General features: G+C 33.9%; 1 pseudogene; it reads left to right on the forward strand.

Moving 5' to 3' along the window:
* Positions 1–201: 201 nt before the first annotated feature.
* On the forward strand, positions 202–7421 carry LOC114292725 (alpha-dioxygenase PIOX-like; annotated as a pseudogene).
* Positions 7422–13621: the final 6200 nt, after the last annotated feature.

The raw sequence follows: 13621 nt of genomic DNA on the forward strand, positions 1-13621 counted from the left end.
TAATTATTGTTAACATCTACCTAGATGGCTTAATATTATGGCTTGTCGCTACCAAAATATAATTTAAGATTAAGATGATTTTATATAGTCTATTTTTTCGTGCATCGCACGGGTTACCGCTAATATTATATATTAAGTAGTAACTGGGACAATACCTCAAGCATTTTAAGAGTTGGGTTATGAAAAAAGCTAGGACTCTCTCTCTCTCTCTCTCTCTCTCTCTCTCTCTAGTTATGGAACCCATCAAGGCTCTCTTAACGGAAACTCTGCATCATTTAATTCACAGAGACTTCCATGAAGTTGTAGCAAGGATGACTCTCATAGACAAGTTTCCCTTCCGGGTAAACTTGCCGTTAAATCTCTTTCCATTTTAGAATAGCTTTTTACTCCTCCATTTCACCATTCTTGGCTTAATTAACTTCGTGAATTTATTTTCTCTTTTCTTTTCTGGTAATGCAGATGATACACTCCATTGATAAGTTGGGGATAGGGGTGCGCATAATACCGTCAAAACCGTCAAAACTGCACCGAACCGCACCGCCAAGGTAAATTCGTTATTATTTGTCAATTGAACTGCCGGTTTTTGGTAAGAAAAATGACAAATTCTAGTGACACTTTTATCAATCCGCCGGTTTCTATTTTTCTTCCAAACCGCACCGACCCGTACCACTATTAAATCATGTTTTATAAGATTCTAAAAATTCTTTTTTACTTAAGTTTGCTTGTTGTTCTATACCTTAGAATATAGTATTACATTACTGCTCGAGGGGAATTCAAAATGCTAGTAATCCAAAATAAAGTTGGATTCCAATTCACTTTTCAATCTTTTTTTTTTTTTTTTTTCTGGCCATGTTGCAAACTTGCATCAGCTCGCTTTTCAATTTAAATACTTTTCAACAGTAAACATTTTCAATATATTGTAAACCCTGAATAATATTAATTTTATGTATTGTATTTGACCATTGTAACTTCCACAGATGCTTGTAATGAACTGATGGCATAGTCGTTGATATTATCATGTTGTTGTTACATTTGCTGCATCAGAAGAAAGTTTCGCAAGATGCTTAACATCACGGTATCTCTCGTTTTTTTTTACTCTTTGATTTAAGTTTTGTAATTTGAATTATATTTTTTATAAACCGCCAATCTGCCCAAACCGCCAAGGCAAATCCGCCATTATTTGCCAACCGAACCGCCGGTTTTTGATAAGAAAAATGGCAAATTCTAGTGACACTTTTATCAATCCGCCACCTGCCATACGGTTTCTATTTTTCTCTCAAACCGCACTGACCCGCACCGCGCACACCCCTAGTTGGGGATATGGCCCCGGTTGCCGGTGTTCTTGTTGGGTTGGGTTTCCCTCCTATGTGGAGGATGTCCCAAAACATTTAGTAAAACCCATGTGAGTTCCAAAGCTTACATGGAGAGGTTATGTTTTTGAAATGATCTGGCCCATGAGTGTAGTATTACAAAATCCTTTCTCTGTAACACAGAGTAAGAGACGTAGCAGCAGCCACCAAAACAGAGAGGAGATGAGAAATTCTGTCCAGCAGTGATCAAGCTATCCGATCAACAAGCATCCGCGGTCCGATTAAGCTGAAATTTGGTAGGCGAGTTCACAACTCAAGTCTCTAAATTCTGGACGGTGGATATCAGATTTGGAGTATTCTATTGCTGGTTTTTGGCCCGCGAACAGTACCCATTTTGGTGAGATATTTTCTCAATTTTGTATTTTGATCTTTGGTTGCCAAGAAAGCTTATTTGTAAGTTGTTCTTGATTGGTTGCCTCTAGGTCTATCTAGAGAGAACTCTTGTATACTCATTATTTGTTAATAGTGGAGATATTTGGTGGACTACGGTCCCGTGGTTTTTCCTTTTCACATCCGGAAGGTTTTCCACGTTAAAAATTGTTGTCGCCCTGTTGTGTGATTGTTGGATCATTATTTTCAGATTATTTTCAGAATATATTGTACTCTATTAAATTGTTTCCTAATAGTTTCACACAAAGAGGGAGAATAAACTACTTTCGCTATTTTTGTGCCGGATTCGGATATTTCAAATTGGCCCTTTGTTTGTTTTCTCCCAACAGTTCTTGGTTCGGATATATGTAGTAGTTCGGCGACATCTTCACCAGGAATACAACTTGATTAACGTAGGAAGAACACCGGTTGGTGTTCGGTCTAACCCAGCTGATTTTCTGTTCAGGACTGCAGATGGTAAATTTAATGACCCTGTCAATGAAACTGCCAGCAGTCAAGGAACTTTCTTCGGCCGCAACATTCCTCCTGTTGATCAGAATGATAAGGTTTTTCTCTTCCCTTTTTTAATGATTAATTGCAGTTGTGTCTCACTCATATGGATTGGGGCGGTGGCTGCACAGCAGCCCCCCTGCAGCTGTAGTGAGTGTTGGTGAGGCCCACGCCAGAACCATTGAGATTATCTGAATCATTTATTTTGAAGAGTTTGTCAAGTAGAACATTCATACAAAAACGGATTACACTTATCTTCAAAAAAAAAACAATTTGAATGTGTGGTCTTTAAATGATATTTGTTGTGTTTTTTTTTTTTTTTTAATGAAAACATGCAGCTATTGAAGCCGGATCCAATAGTGGTTGCAACAAAACTACTGGCACGTAGAACAATGAAAGACAATGGAAAGCAATTCAACATGATAGCAGCTTCTTGGTTACAGTTCATGATTCATGACTGGATTGATCACTTGGAGGATACCAATCAGGTCTGGTCAAATGTATATAGAGAAATGTTAAGGATTAAGAAATTTTTTTTATGAAAATGATTGTGAAAGATTTATGACCCTTAGATTACCTTGATTTGTGTATGGTACTTTATTCTAAGTGTAATCAAAAAGTCACAAATCTTTTATGATTATTTTCATGAAAGACTTTTCATAATACCTAGCATTGCTGATGTATATATATCAGTTTTGTACCAATAATTTTTTGGATAGGAATATTATTTTTTGATAGTTTTGCTCACTCCGATAATATGAGTCTTGTTGTAGATTGAACTTACGGCGCCAAGAGAAGTAGCAACTCAATGCCCACTTCAATTTTTCAAATTTTACAAGACTAAGGAGGTTCCTACTGGTTTTTATGATATCAAGAGCAATTACTTAAACATTCGAACACCTTGGTGGTACGCACAATTATAATACATATCTATATATCTATAAAAGCTAGGAAGCATAGATACAGATACGAGATACAGATACGGTGATACGACAAAACTTAAAAAAATAGAATACCAGTAAAGCTAGGATACGTTTGTGAAAAATATATTTTTTAAATTTTTTAATAGTGAGTTACACATAAGTTAAAAAATATTGAGAAATCACAATGTAATTTTATAATGTAAAATACTAACATTCAAGATTTTTTTATTAATTTAAGTAAGTAACTTGTTTACTTTTTAAATTTTTAATAGGTCTTGCAAATATTTCATTTCAATATCAAGTTTAATATATTTATATTACAATAATAGAATAATTCACAACTTGTCCCTATACTTTTTCCTTTGACACTAGTGAAAAATATTGTATTCAAGTTTACTTGCTTATAGGGCTGCAAATGAACAGAGCCGTTCATGAACAAGCTCGAGCTCGGCTCGGTAAGAGCTCGTTCGAACTCGGTTCGTTAATTTTTTTTTGCTGTTCGAGCTCGAGCTCAAGCTCGTTAAATTTTTAATAAACAAGCCCAAACAATCTAAAGCTCGGCTCGTAAGCTCGACTTGTTAGCTGGCTCGTTTAATATTTATTATTTATATATTAAATAATATAAAATTATGTATAAAAAATAAGAGAAATATGCTATTTATATATTTAAAAAATATAAATGTAAATAATACTTAACTATAGATAGTATATTTATATAATAGTGGTAGTAGATATTATTATTTTAGTAAAATATGGACTTTTTTTTAGTATGTTTATATATATTGTATATATAATTGTATAATCAAAGTTTTAATTGTAACTTTAGTCTCACATGCAAGTATGAATTTATAAATTTTTTGGCTCGTTAAGGTTCGTGAACAGGCTCGAGCTCGAGTCGAGCCTAAGCCAACTCGGCTCAAGCTCGGTTTGTTAAATTTTTGAGCTCGAGCTCGCTAAAATCTTAATAAACAAACCCAAACACACTAAAGCTCGGCTCGGCTCGTTTGCAGCCCTACTTGCTTATTTATTTATTGATATTTAATTTTACCATTGTTATATTCTCTTATTAATTCTTACTTTCTATGTAGTTATAAGGGGCATGCATGAAATAATTAGGATATATCAATTTGATAAATTCTATTATTTAACTCGCGATGCTCTTCTTATCGAAAAACTTAACAAAGTGTTAAAAAAATATTCTTATATTTATACTTGTAATTATATTATATTATATTATATTATATTATTATGGAAGAAATGTTACAATTCTAATTTCATAAAACAAATAAACATGACTTGGAGTATCCGATATTCCAGAATTAATGAAAAAATAATTAAGAAGGTATCCGATACTTTTAATAAGTATCTGATATGTATCAGCGGGTATCTAAGGAATATTGGTATCCGTCACCCTATTTGAAGTATCCTTGCTTCATAGTATTAAATTATTCGTGTAGTTAGGATGTGATGTGAATATAGGGATGGAAGTGCTATTTACGGGAGCAATGCAAAGAGGTTGGGAAAGTGAGGACTTTCAAAGATGGGAAGCTCAAAATATCAAAAGATGGCCTTCTTCTTCGTGACCATGATGGGACTGTGGTCTCCGGTGACGTTCGTAATGGCTGGGCCGGCCTTTCCACACTGCAGGCCCTCTTCATCCAGGAGCACAATGCAGTCTGTGATGCCCTCAAGGTACTTTTTAGAGGAACTATGTATGACCACATTTTTTGATTGTCACTATCGTTTTATTCTACAATATTATCACTATCAGTTCATTCAAAGTTACTCGAAAATATATATATATATATATATAATAACTCGTGTGTGAGTATTTGTAGAAGGAGTACCACGAGATGGAGGACGAAGAATTGTACAGGCATGCAAGGCTTGAGACTTCTGTTGTAATTGCAAAGATCCATACAATTGATTGGACTGTCGAGATTTTTAAAACTGACACGTTGCTTGCTTCAATGCGTGTCAACTGGTAAAGCAATCTTTCTTAATCAGAAGAGTCAATAAAGTCGCAAATTTTTTTCTGATATCATATCACCAAGTAAACAGAAGCTCCAATCAAATGAAAAATACAGTTTTTTTTTTTTTTTCCTCAATGAAATTAAGACCATTATTTTCGGGTATGAATTTTTTTATTTTTTTGGACCGAATAGGTATGGATTGTTGGGAAAGAAATTCAAAGAAACATTTGGACACGTCGGAAGAGGAATATTAGGAGGGCTTGTGGGTCTAAAGAAGCCTGATAATGATGGAGGACCCTATTCCTTGACTGAAGAATTTGTCAGTGTTTATAGGATGCACCCGCTTCTGCCCGATCACAACCTCTAATTATATACTATTTGGTGTGAATGTTAGTAAGTTTGTTGATTTTTTCTTTTTAAAATGTATTTCACATTTAATAATGATTACCTCCAATAAATTACATTTATCAAATAATCTAAAATATTAAAAAGTAAAATTTCCAACACGTGATATTTGTATCTCTATAGCTAATAAATAAATTTATATATATGTCTGCTAAGTTCATAAACAAAGTTACAACTGTGTTATGTTGTTTATTATCCTTGTATTCCTATGTGAAATGTGATCTTTCGAAGATTGTAATAGAATTTACTTGTACCTAACACAAAGCCCACAAGGTAAAAAACAAAAAAAAAAAAAACTTGATCAGCCCATTAGTCTCAAAAGCCAGCCCGCTAAACCCTTAGGCTAACGTAAAAAAAAAAAAAACTATAAAAGGTTAAATATTCTTTTTATTTTTTTACATTTTTTCGTAAAAAATTTTTAAATTATTAAAACATCAATTCCCAAATGAATCTTAAAATATATCAGTTAGGAAAATCTAACTTCAAACTATTGGTTTGGAAACTTCACTTTTAGTTAAAAAGTTAAAAAGTAATTATAAATTATCATATCATTATCTTTAATTTTTTACATATGTTTTTATAAAATATCAAAAAATTATTAAAATAACATATACTCAAATGAGCAAAAATCAATTCTCTATGTGCACCTACTTCGAGATGGAAAAAGCAAAATAAAAAGAATGTTTGAGAATTGACTTTTTATATAATTTTTTATTTTTTATGAAATAATATACCCAAAAAAGAAGAAGAAGAAGAAGAAGAAGAAGCTATAGACTCAAATAATTTATTAAATTTTTTATCAAATTTCTTACATGGGTATGGGACCCACACAAACCCACATGTGTGTGGGTCTCAAACCCATATAAGAGGCTTGATAAAAAAATTGATAGATTATTTAGAATCTCTAAGACCATCTCCAATGGTTCATCAAATCCATCATCAAATTTAAATTTGATGAAAAAAATAATTTTTTGCTTCTCTAACGGTTTATCAAATCCATCATCAAATCCAGGATTTCACTTTTCTTTTATCAAATTGAGAATCAATGGGCCTTTTATCAAATCACTGTTCATTGCTGTTGGATTTTTACCACCGAATGTCCCCCAGATGTCCTCCTGAATGACTATCTCAAGGCAAAAGTTTATAAAAGAAATTACACTGTTCGGTCGATCGTCTGCCCGATCGACCCCTTTGGATAAGGGTGTAATAACGACCCGATCTGGCCCGCCCAGCCCATTCGGGCTTTGTGGGCTCGCGATTTTTTGGTAGGCCGAGCCAAGCCGACCCATGGGCTAAAATGTGGAGGCCAGGCCCAAGCCCAAGCCCACTCATAATAGGGCCTAGGGCCTGGGCTCGGGCCTTGGCCCGCGGACCGGGCCTAGTCGGGCTTTTTTTTTCAATAATAGAAATAAAAAATTAAAAAAAATTATACTAAAGTATTTTAATTACGATTAATGATATATTTTGTTTGGTTATGTAATGTTTTATAGTGATACTTAAATTTAATTATATATGACTTATATTTTTTTAAATGTGAACTTATAACTAAAAAAGTAAGCAATTATGTAATTATTTTTCTTTCGAAATAAATAATTTTATATATATGAAATTGAAACTTTCAATATTACAATATTAAATTATTTATATAACATTTATTGAATGAATAATTTTTATTTCAAAATGAAATAAAATATTACAAAAATTGATATTATTAAATAAATTAGGTGTAGATTACTGATGATGGTATTAGGGGTGTTCACGGGTCGGTTTGGCTCGGGTTTACCCTGAGCCGTCAACCGAACCGACGTGTTTGGGTTGGAAAATTAGCTATCCGTTGTCGATTGAACTGTCATTCGAAATCGACCGAATGAAAAGTCACAGCTTGGCGGTCGGTTCGATCGATTTTGAAAAAGTAGCAGGAATGGAAAAAAAATAATGAAAAAATAGAATTGAGAATTCAAAACAGCAAATTAAGCTCATGAATACAGATCAGTGAGAGAGTGACATAATACAGATGAGTAACGAATTACAGATTACACCTGATGTATATACACTTATAAATTACAGATTATCACCGCAGCCACTGTCTTCGCTCATCGCAACACCATTGCTCATCATCACCAACACTGTTCTTCACTGACCTTGTCTACTAAAGAGTGTAAGGAAAAAAAAAGGTTTCTAGGCAAGAAAGGGAGGAGGAGGGTTTCAAGAGATAAGGAAGAAGCAAAAACGGATCTTAAAAAAAAAAAAAAAAAATCACCATCATCAGCGCTGCAATCTCAGCGTAGTTGATCTCAAGACAAGCCATCACCTCTTCCATGATCTCACACCGTTGCCACAGTCGCAGAGAGAGGGGAGGTGCAAATCGTGACGGATAGAGGGAACTGGTTAAAGACAGAGAGAAGGGGGTGGGTGAGAGAGAGAGAGACGAAAGGGTTAAGAGATAAGGAAGATAGAAATTAGTGAGATATATGAGAAAGTGGGATGAAAAAGAATAAGACAAAAGATGAAAAAGTTTTTGTATTGGAAAGGTAAAATTTAAAGAGAAAGATATTTCAAATTATTGGAAAAGGAAGCCTTGGAAAGATGAAGGTCAGTTGATGTGACTATATCAACTACATTTAAAGGTATGTATATACATAGAAAAGTCAAATATGTCTTGGAGAAATGAATTTATTTTACCTAGGCAGAGAACCAACAGATTATATATATATATATATATAATTAAGTCGGTCAGTTCGGTTTATTCAAATATTTTTTTATTTAATCCGATGCCCGACTGAAAAATTGAAAATTTTGAAAGAAAATAACCGCAGTCGTTCGAATATATGGTTGAAACCGCCCGCAGTAAAACTGGGTCGGACGGTTTGGTTCGGATTTTTCGGGTGAATCGGATTGATGAACACCCCTAGATGGTATATCAATTGCATCACTATAGGTTAAGTACATCCCAACTAGGTTGGCACCTACTAGCCTACCAATCATTTACATTATACTCCACCTCAATAATCTAAAACAAAAACAAAAACAAAAACAAAAACCAAGAAAAAAACGAAATGAAATGAAATAGTAAAAAATAAATTGTTGATCAATCATTGAAGGAGACAGACATTTCAATCGCGTTGCCCGATGATATGTCATCCAAATCATATTGAATTTGCTCATTTTCACTAAAATTGTCTTCTTGTAAGCGCATGCATATGATCCCTGGATATCATCAATGCCTCAATCATTTCCGGTGAAAGCCTGCTCCTGTAGTCACTGTGACGACCCTCACCACTGATTAGTGCTAATCTATGATTAAGCATGTTAAGTGACTGATTGACTGAAATTCTGAACTGATTGATTGAGTGTATTAGTTTAAATGCAAATCTATCTGTTTGACTGCTAAATGATCTGTTCATGTTTTATGTTTTAAACTGCAAATTGAAGGACTTATCGGCAGCCGAATCTGAAATTGATTAGTGTTTCATGTTCATTAGAATTTATGTGATTTTATGGTATGTTTAATTAAAATTTGATTTGGTATGATTAAATTGGATTAAATAGCGTTGAATTACATTAGTTGCGTTAATTACCAAAATGCCATCTAGTGGGCCACTTTTATTAACATCTTGAGGCTCAATTCATACACTTAGACATACCATTTCATCATCTCTTCCATTTCACTAGACTCAACCGAAAGAGAGAGAGAGAGAGAGAGAGAGAGAGAGAGAGAGAGAGAGAGAGAGATATGTGACAACTTGAGTTCTTCAAAATTGGCTTGGAAAATTAGAAGATTTGAAGGAAATTTGTATACTTGAACTTCCATTCTTGAAATTGAAGACATAAGGTAGGATATTCATCTTCTTGATTATGAATTCTAGTGGTACCTTGCATGGTTATTGAGTCTTTAGTGATATAAGTCTAGAATTGGTTCTAACATGTTGAATTGAAGCTTAAATCTTGCATGCATGTATACATTGTTGAGTTTTGAGGTTGTTTTCTTATAATCCTCACATGCATGTCCATATTTGAGTTATAGTTCATGAATTCATCATGTTTTGGAGTGAATTGACTCATTTGATCAAGTATTTGAAGCTTTGATTTCAATTGAATTCATGCATGTTGCATGTTCATCATGTTCTTGATGTTTATTTAGAAATGGTGTTCAATTGACTTACATTTGGGCTTTGATTTGGCAAATTGATCTTTGAAACATGTCATATTATGAGTTTTAAAGTGTTTTCCAGAAAATTAGCCCAAAAGGATCGAATTTGATGCTTTAAATGTTGAGTTTCATGCTTGGAGGCAAATCTGAAAATTTCAGATTTTGGATCCACGCTCGAGCGTACACTGTGAGATCATGCAGTCCGCTCGAGCGAGAAAAGTAGCGCTCGAGCGTGAAATGCATGTATCCAGCACTTTGCACGTGTTTACAGTCCGCTCGAGCGAGGGAATGCACGCTCGAGCGAGGACTTGTATCTCACGCTCGAGCGGGGGTTGAGCGCCCGTCGAGCGTGAATTTCATGCATCTAGTACTTTTGCAGTTCACTCGAGCGAGGAAAGTCTCACTCGAGTGGAAATCCTTTGTCTGCATGTCCGCTCGAGCATAGAAAGCCACGCTCGAGTGAGACCCTTGTTTTCTGAAAATTCTGAAAAATGTTTTAAAGTGCATCTTTGCATCCTCATTCCATCCTAGGCATTCCTAGGCTTAGTTTAAGGCATCTTAATGAGGATAATGCTATAGAACCACACCGCACCGAGTCAAGATAGAGACTAAGTTATTGTTTCCCAAACGTGCAACTTAGTGTGTGTTCATCCTGTAACTGTGCAAGGTTGGCATCTGAGGACGCTCACTAGCCTATCTGTAGCCCAGAACTCTGTGAGTAACAATGTTGTAAAGATATATTTAATCACGAATATTTTCTGAATGATCTACTGTACTGCTTTCTGAAATGATATTTCATACTGAATGAATGCTTGTCCTAATTGCGAACTGTATTCGTGGCATCCATAGCAATTCATTGTTATTGTACTGTACTGCTACTGTCACAGAGATCTCTGTCGGTTCCCATGTTTGGAACCACTACTGTTTACTGATATGATGGCCATCAATTGACTGTTCGGTCTGTTAAGATCTACTGTACTGTTTGCTATTGGATGTACTACTTATGATTGCTATGATCGAATAACTGATATACTGTTCAAATAATTGTTTTAAATACTGAAAGGACATTCATTGTTAACCTCTTTATGCATATGTTATTCACTTGGCTTTAGTTTACTGTTTATATATATATGTAGGTGTCCAGGCACCGGATTGGAGTTAGGAACATTGGGTTAAACTCCCTTTTTATCAAGGCAACCAACGTGCCTCACTGCGAGGTTCCAAGTGTGTCCAAGCCAAGGCTGCTTCGGGGTGTTTTACATTCCCCCTTTCTGTCTCTATTTTGTATAGACTGTATAGACTTGTACTGTACTGTTATAGTAGGGATTTAGTCCCTAACCTGAATGCCTGTATATGATGTATGTACATACTGCTTTTGTTCTGAGTGTGATTATGTTATGAAAAGTCTTTTTGCATACAGACTATCACAGCTCATTGGACATCTTTTATTACTGTTTTGGCTTTCGCCAGCCCCTGTACTCTGTATTACTGTTAAGCAGGCCTTCGGTAATCACGGATTACTGGCCGGTTACGGTGCTAAACCCATAGGGGCGGGTTTGGGTCGTGACAGTCACTTAGCACCCGTCCATATGCACTAAAAGTTGTTTCTGAAGCAACTGTAGAAATAGAAACAGTTAGTATATCACGGGCCATCTGTGAAAGCACAGGCCATATAGATTCATTTTGTTTCCACCATTCCAAAATGTCAAAATTATCGGAATCATCCACTGACGGGCTTTCCAAATAATGTTGCAGTTTAGAACTACTTACACTTGTATGTTGAGATATTCTTCTACTTTTTATTGCTGTGACAATACTTAATCTCCCGCCTCGAGATTGTTGGACTGCTAATGTAGTGTGTGTAAGTGTATTTATAGATGCAGATGCAGATGCAGCTGCAGCTGCAGCTGCCCTGTATTCTTGAAATAATCTGTTACATGTTTGCATAATAGGGGCAAACTGTATTTGATCATCGAAAATACGCTCTAAAAATTCTTGTAAACTAACTTCTTTACACCTAGGATCAATTATTATAGCTAAACCTAATAAATGAGACAAATAATGAAAATATTTATCCAATTTTTCTTTCATTAAAGTAATAATGGTTACATAAAGTTCATTATCCATATATTTTATGAAAACTTTAATTATTTCTGCTAGCATATGTAAAACAAATGGTAAAGAAAGAATATATATATATATATATAAGAAAATAATTTTGTTGAAGTATCGAAAACTTTTAAAAAATCTTTATACAATACTACTTGGCGCCAATTAAGTTCAGTGGGTGTCAGTACTCTTCTTATTGATGTTGTTGCAAAAAATAAATCCATTGCCCTTCTTTGTTTACAAGCTATTTTTAACATATTATATGTTGAATTTCACCTACTAGCTACATCTAAAATTAATTTTTTAAATGACATATTTTCTCGTTGACAGATTTTTCTATATTCTGAAATTCGATTACCAGAAAACATAATAGTAACAACTGCATTTTTTATTACAAGTACAGAAGTTTCGTATACATGCATAGCTTCTTTAACAATCAAATTTAATATATGGGCACAACAACGAACATGAAATAAATCGCCATCAACAAGTAATTGTAAAGTTGATTTTAAATGGATTACAGTTTGATTATAATATGATGCATTATCTAAACTAATCGTAAATATTTTATTTTGTAAAGCCCATTCATATAATACATTTCTTATTTTTACACAAAGCAAATGACCAGTGTATGGAAGTTCAATTAATTTAGGTGAAATAATTCTTTTATTTAATTTCCAATCATTATCAATAAAATGTGCAGTGATACATTGATATTCAAAACTATTATTTGACCACAGATCAGATGTTAAACAAACTCTTCCATTCAAATTTTAAAAGATATCAAATAATTCACTTTTAATATCTTCAAATTTCTTTAAAATCCTATTTCTAGTAGTATTTCTTGAAAAACTTTGATATTGCGGTGCAAAACTTTCGTGAATCATTTCGGTAAAATCAGGACATTCACTAGTACTAAAAGGTTGTTCTTTTTTAATAATATAATCAACTACAGAATTTAGTGCACGTATAGGATCATATGAAAATGTTTGCAAATTACCAGTTGATGAAGTCCCTAATTACATTTAACTTTGAATATCAGGTTGTTTACTTTGTAAATGTTTGTCAGAATGCTTTTTTAAATGACTAGTACCCCCTGCAGATGCAGCACTAAGTAAACGTGCACAATATTTACATTTTGCTTTAAATGTAATTGTTCTATCAGGATTATTTATAGATGTTTTTTCAAAATATTCCCAAACACTACTACTTCTGCTCCTAGATGATGATGCAACTGTTGGAATAGGGATATTAGAAGGAGAATCAACAGGTTCATATGGTGTAATATATGTATCAACATCGACATAAACATTAGGCATATTAGGATCCATAGTAATGCAAGTAAAACAATATATAATAATTAACAATTAATTTAAATAATGTGTAAATTCAATCAGTAAAAAATAATAATTAATATATGTGCATAAATTTAATTAAACTAATTAATGTTACCGACTGGCGAATGCGATATAGAAATTTTCTTCTTCTACTAAAAGTTTCTTGTTGCACAATTGCAATAGCCACTTAGGGATGGCACTTCAAAATTAATTGAGAGTTGAGAGAGATTGAGAGAGTTGAAGAGAGAGAGAGAGAGAGAGTGAGTGAGAATGATTTGTTTGTGAAATATATTTTGAAAACTAAAATATATTTATACTAGTTTAAAATCTATTCGTTTGAATTATTATGACCTTTTATATATATCTGTTTGAGTTTGCAACAGCTCAAAATTGAGGCTTGGCTAGGAAATGGTTGCCTCCTTCTCGGGCAACCATTTGAACGGTGCTCTTTGGCCGGTGGAAGCCATCACGGGTT

This window comes from Camellia sinensis, chromosome 1 (assembly GCF_055761805.1).
Source record: "Camellia sinensis isolate YWXY chromosome 1, ASM5576180v1, whole genome shotgun sequence".
Classification (NCBI taxonomy): Eukaryota; Viridiplantae; Streptophyta; class Magnoliopsida; order Ericales; family Theaceae; genus Camellia; species Camellia sinensis.